Source organism: Alexandromys fortis, unplaced genomic scaffold, assembly GCF_014885135.2.
Source record: "Alexandromys fortis isolate MF-2015 unplaced genomic scaffold, M_Fortis_MF-2015_v1.1 scaffold_69, whole genome shotgun sequence".
Classification (NCBI taxonomy): domain Eukaryota; kingdom Metazoa; phylum Chordata; class Mammalia; order Rodentia; family Cricetidae; genus Alexandromys; species Alexandromys fortis.
Window position 1 is genome coordinate 7,938,355 of NW_026067951.1, and position 6,000 is coordinate 7,944,354.

General features: G+C 40.6%; 1 long non-coding RNA gene across 1 annotated transcript in view; it reads right to left on the minus strand.

Moving 5' to 3' along the window:
- LOC126506717 (uncharacterized) overlaps nt 1-5,290 on the minus strand; it is a 30,670-nt gene extending 25,380 nt beyond the window's left edge. Inside the window, exon 1 of the long non-coding RNA XR_007593316.1 lies at nt 5,192-5,290. This is a non-coding gene — a long non-coding RNA (uncharacterized lncRNA). The remainder of the gene's footprint in view (nt 1-5,191) is intronic.
- Between the last annotated feature and the right edge of the window lie 710 nt (nt 5,291-6,000).

Genomic DNA, 6,000 nt, shown 5'->3' on the forward strand with positions numbered 1-6,000 from the left:
TCTCTTAATGAGGATCGATTAGTTTGACAAAAAGAGCAATAACAAATGTTTTGAATTAGGCTGTGTGTGGAAGGCAGTGCTGAAAGGTAAACACAGAAGTGTACGGCATCATTAAAACAAGCAAAAAATGTGAAAATGAGAAGCTGTTTCTCAACAAATATTTGTCACGGACATATGGCGTACAGGACTCTAATAAACTGGTTGGGGTTTCGCACAAAACTATTTTTAACCTTAGATGACTCCATAGATACTGACCATGAATGTCCATTTCAAAGTGCTCACATTCTATGAGCAAGGAAATCACATCAGAGGACCACCAGAGATGATGGGTGAGTGAGATGGCTCCCAGAGAGGAGCACCTACCGCCAAGACTGATAAAGCTTGGGTATGGTCCCTGGGAGCCCCGTGGTAGAAGAAGAGAATTGACTCGCGCGAGTGGTCCTCTGACCTCCACATGCACCTGCTGCAGCGCGCACACATGCACCTGCTGCGGTGTGTGCACACATGCACATATCATGCATATGCTGCAGCGCACGCACACACACACACACCTGCTGCGGCTCGTGCACACACGCACATAACATGCACAAAGCAAACAAACAACAAATAAATAGGGTGAAATTTTGTTTAAAGACTGGGAGATGGCTTATTTGGGAGATTAACAAAATGATTTCCAGTGTTATGGGGAAAAAAAATTCAGCAATGTGTTTGGGGACACTGGGTGTTGAACTCAAATTCTAGAGCTTCCATTTTCATCACAGTCCTAAACACTAGATAGACTATAACCCTAAGGAAGTCATTCAGCAGTCCCAGTCCCCAGTGTGTGTGTTTGCAATGCTGAAGTCTAAGCCAGGGCTTATCCAGGCAGTGGGCTTTATCACTGAGTTTTGCACCCCATCCTCTAAGCATCACCTTTAACATGCAGCAGACATTTTCAAGAGATACAGTCGATGCTGTATGTTATTAACAGCAGCAAAAAAATACACACAGTGAAACGTAAAACTCTCAAATGTCTCATTGGATAAAGTTTAGCACCCATATATACCAGCATGTCCAATGCCCAAAGCAAAACATAAAGCATTTCCAGCAGCCCAGAATATTCTCTCATGATGTGGGAGAATTTAAAGATCTTTTACATCCTCAGCTATGTATCAGGTATAGATCTGGACTTCATTATGGAGTCATGAGAAAAAAAAAGATTCAAGAATCTAAGCACTTGTTGACATACATATTTATTTCAGTGATATCTATTTTGCTCCTTCATCCAGCAATTCCCCACAAGCGGGCTATGAAATTTGGAATGATGAATTAACTAGTTTAGGAGGTAAAAGGTGAAAGGAAGCAGCCAGTCTGGCCGGCCAGGTAAAAGGGTCTAACACTTGGGGCCACCCAGGCAATGCTAAATGTTTTTCTCTGCCGTGGCTTTCGGCAACTTTATCTCACTAATGGGAGCTATCACTCCAAACCAAGGAACCATAAAATGTCTATTTTCAGAATGTGATGAATGTCCACACAGTCCTTAGACTTTTTGCCCCCAAACATCTTTATTCATCAAGGGAGTTCAACTTACTACCAAGCTAGGGTACAAATGCTGACCTGATGACTATAACAGCTTGGGAAACTATCACACAAGCCTGAGAGTCCCTCCAAGGACTTTGGCTGCCATCTAATCCCTGGAGCAAATCTCTCCTCCAGTGTTTGCTGGGTAGGAAAAAAGAAATCTCCTTTTCTACAGTTTGGGGCAATGAGTCTAATGTTATAGCTTTAAGAATACAACAGATGAGCTCATTTATGATTCTTCTGTACAAACAGGCCAGACTCCTCAAGGCAGTGGGGTGGATCCCAGTATGTCTAACTCCGCAACAGTCTAGGGTGCTCTGTAAATATATGCGTTCCCAGTGTTCATCAGTATGTGATGATCCTTTTCATGTCACTTGTTTCTAATATTTAATTGGCATCTATAGTATGAGCTACTGTATGCTATATACACTGAAATTGTTAAACTCACCCTACATTTCACAGAGGCATTCTGTAAATGGTCATAGGAGCTGTTGGTGCTGACCACCGAATGTTTCCCTAGCTCATAAAACAATAATCATCCAAATCACTGTACTTAAACCCTTTCTGTTCAGGTTTGACTCAGAAATATCCCCCACAGGCTCATGGGTTTGAACATACGGATCCTAGCTAGTGGCGGTGTTTTGGGAGGTTGCGGAACCTCTGAGAACACGTCCTAGATAACGGAAGTAGGGTGTGGGGGTCGACTTTGAAGGTGTGCACATTTCCGACTCTAACCCCAGATCTCTATGGTCTGCCCATCGAGATGAAAGCGAACTTGAAAGTATCTGTCGTCACAGCCCAAGTCACTCCAGTCACCAGACTTTCCCTGCCATGATGGACCCGCTGTCTCTAAGCCCAAATCAACTGTTCATCCATTCAATAGCCCCTGCTTCTTATCTCAGCAGCAAGGAAAGTAACGAATGCGCTGTGTTTCTTTTCCCTTTGTTTTTCTGGGCCCAGCTCACATCCCACCCAGCACGCATGCGCACACATGCCATAAAGAAAAAAGAAATCCATCACACTGTTCCATGTTTATGAAGCACATGTTTTGCATTTATTTGCTCTAGTGTCCCCCGAATCCAATTTTAAGAGCTTTTCCCTGTAGATTTCTTTTTAGAATTGCAAAACTTATATATTTGCTTACCTGTCATAATTTTATTGTATATCAAGCCAGAGAAATCTCAGTCCAGCCTTTCAAATCCAGAGATAGGGAAGTACAAAAAACAACAGACAAGCCACTCCTGTTTTTTATACACATCACTTTGGTAAATGGAGAAGAAACCAAAATATTCAGGGAAAATTCACTGAATATTACTTTTCCATATAATGCCATCAAGCATCAAGCACAGCTAACAAAACCATAATTCACATTTTGATTCCAGTATTGGGGCTATAGGAAGATCTTTTGTTGCTTGTACTATTTTGGAGGGTTTTGCCATTAACTTGATCAGTTTGATTATTTCATGAACTTGGAATGTCGTTATAGCTTATTTAACACTTGAAAAGAAAAGCCTTCTTGCTAAAATACTAAACATGTGCTTTAAAATCTGTTCTTTAAGCAGACTTTCCAGACACTGGAGTGAATTTCTGTGGCTGTTAGAGACTATACGCTCAGGATTTAAATGATACTGTGGTACTTGTGAAAGATCCATTCTAGAAACAAAAAGAGGGAAGCTTATCAGCTAGTAAGTGGGCAATCTCCACTTTCTAGTTTCCCGGTAAATCAAAATTACAGGCTTTCTTGTGTTCATTTGGAAGTTGACCTAGGTCCCCTTCTGTCCTGGATTAATTTATGTTGTTGTAACAAAGAATCTGACCAAAAGGAGACTAAAGGAGAAAGTCCATTTTAGCTCACAGTTCCAGGCTGTAGTCCATCAATCGTGAGGAAGGCAAGGTGGGAACCAAAGCAGCTACTCACCCACATTACTGGGCAGAGAAAAAAAGTATGTGCATGCACACCTGCTCAGCTCAGATGTGCAACTGCTCAGCTCATGTGGACACCTGCTCAGGTCATGTGAACACCTGCTAAGCTCACATGGACACCTGCTCAGCTCATGTGAACACCTGCTCAGCTCACATGTGCAACTGCTTAGTTCACATGAACACCTGCTAAGCTCACATGTACATCTGCTCAGCTCACATATGCACTTGCTCAGCTCATATGTACACCTGCTCAACTCACATGTGCACCTGCTCAGCTCACGTGGACACCTGTTCAGCTCACATGTGCACCTGTTCAGTTCACGTGAACATCTGTTCAGCTCACATGTGCACCTATTTAGCTCACATGTACACCTGCTCAGATCACTTCCTTCACTCTTTTTCAGAGCACAGACCATAAAATGGCACTGCCCACACTCAAGGTGGATCTTCTCATTTTAATTAATCTCATTAAGAAAATTCTTTATAACTGTACCAACTTGATTTATGTAATCTTTCATTAAGACTCTCTTCCCAAATGGTTCAAGATGCTTTAAGGTTGGGTCAAGTTGTCTATTAGAATTAACAATTACCCTATCTAAAAATAGCTTTGAGTCAGTTAGGCAAGAAGAAAGTAAAGACACGAAGACCTATGAATACTCACCTGGGAGAAGTTAGAACATGTAGTTCTAAGCCACAACATTCTATGGCACATTTTGTTTGTTTAGTGTGTGTGTGTGTTTAAGGACATGTGGAGATCAGAGTCAATTCTTTTCCTTCAATATGTGGGTCCTGGGAATAGAACTCAGATGTCAATCTCTCTAGTCTTTAAGTTCCCATATGAAAAATAAATAAATAAACTCTCAGATCTTGAAAGAAAGGCAAAATGCCATGGCAGACTAGAACCTGCCTATATTAACTCATCAGTTAAAAAAAAAAAAAAGAAAGAGCTAGAACACAAATGCAAAAGTGACATAGAAAACAGTACTCTGGTAACCAAGCAGATGTGATACACCATTGTCATGGTGTGTAAATTGTCTTTCTGAATCTCTATGAGAACACTTAGGTGTTTTGTTTTTTCTTTATCTGAAAGTATGAAACAGTGAATGTGGATCCAGGGTCTGGGGAAAATGCAGACAGATGCATTGAAGATCATCTATTGTCATCATCAAATAATATTCTACTTCTTAAGGACCCATGCGTTTTGAAAATTCAGCATCTGTAGTCAATATAACTTTACTTCCAAGTGTTGGATGTCCAAATACATGACAATAGCTGCCAGCCTCCCCTCTCAAGTGGACAAAGATAGAGAACAAATAAATGTTTCTTTGTTATCTTGTCTTTGTATATATTAATTGTGTCATACACCATTTAAAAAAGCAAATGACTTTTCCAAATAGAACCACAGCAAATATCTAGGCTCTTAACATGAGCAAAAACTCTTGATCTCTCTAATTTTTTACTTAATGTAACATAATTTATATTATTTTTTTAAAAATGTTTGTTTTTGAGACTTTGATACATTTGTATTCTGTATTTACATCATTCCTACCCATCTCTTTGTTCTTCAACTCTTTTCATGTCCCAAGGCCCTCTCCTATTCATGACCTCTTGTTCTATCATTGTTGTTGCTACATATGTATATAAGCATGCAGAGTACACACATATAATATATGAGAAGCCTACTGAGTCAGGTTATTATTGCACCTACCTGCATGTGTGGCGGGCTGGTATTCTTATCAACACTCCCCCTTTAGTTTTGAGATCTTGAAAACGGAAGCATTAAACTCTGCATAGGTGACTGGAAACAGGAAAGCAGCTCTGGAGGCAGATTTGAGTCAGACCGGAAATCCTGGGTAAACTGGGAAAGCCTTCGTGGGAAATGAAAGGGAAAGTAAAGAGTTCATGATTCTATAAAGATCCCCACACGCACTGAGATGAAAGTCCAGAGCTATTGCTGAGTTTTACAAAATCTGGGCTAGTTAAAGATTGTTTCCCCATAAATGAGAAAAACTATAGCCTTTTTATTCCTAGATCAGCAGACTCAGATCAGCTGAACTAGAGATAAATTCACTAATATGATTTACTGTGTCCCAGGTACTGTAACAATTTATGTTAATTAGCACAGCGCATTTGATGAGAATCACAGGAAGTAAATCAGCAGGCAGGGCTGAGAATAATCCTTTGAAAACCCACTGCTTCCCAGAAGCAATGAGAACACCTGGGAAGGCGTCAAGTCATCCTCTCCAGAACCCTAGAAATGGGTCTTGCAACAACTAGAAGGGAGTTTACCCTTGGGACGAATGGCTGAGTCTTGGTAATGCCATCGAGTTCTGTGTCATTTTAATTTCACTTTACCCATTCTCTTCTCCTTACTTCCTTGAAAACGAATATCCTTGCAAAAACAATAAAACAATTATCCTCAAACCCCAAGGGAAGCAAATTGGATTAGGAATCCTCCCCAAAAACATTGCCCTCGGAATTGCAGGTATTTACCCTGTACTTCCCTAGAAACTTCCA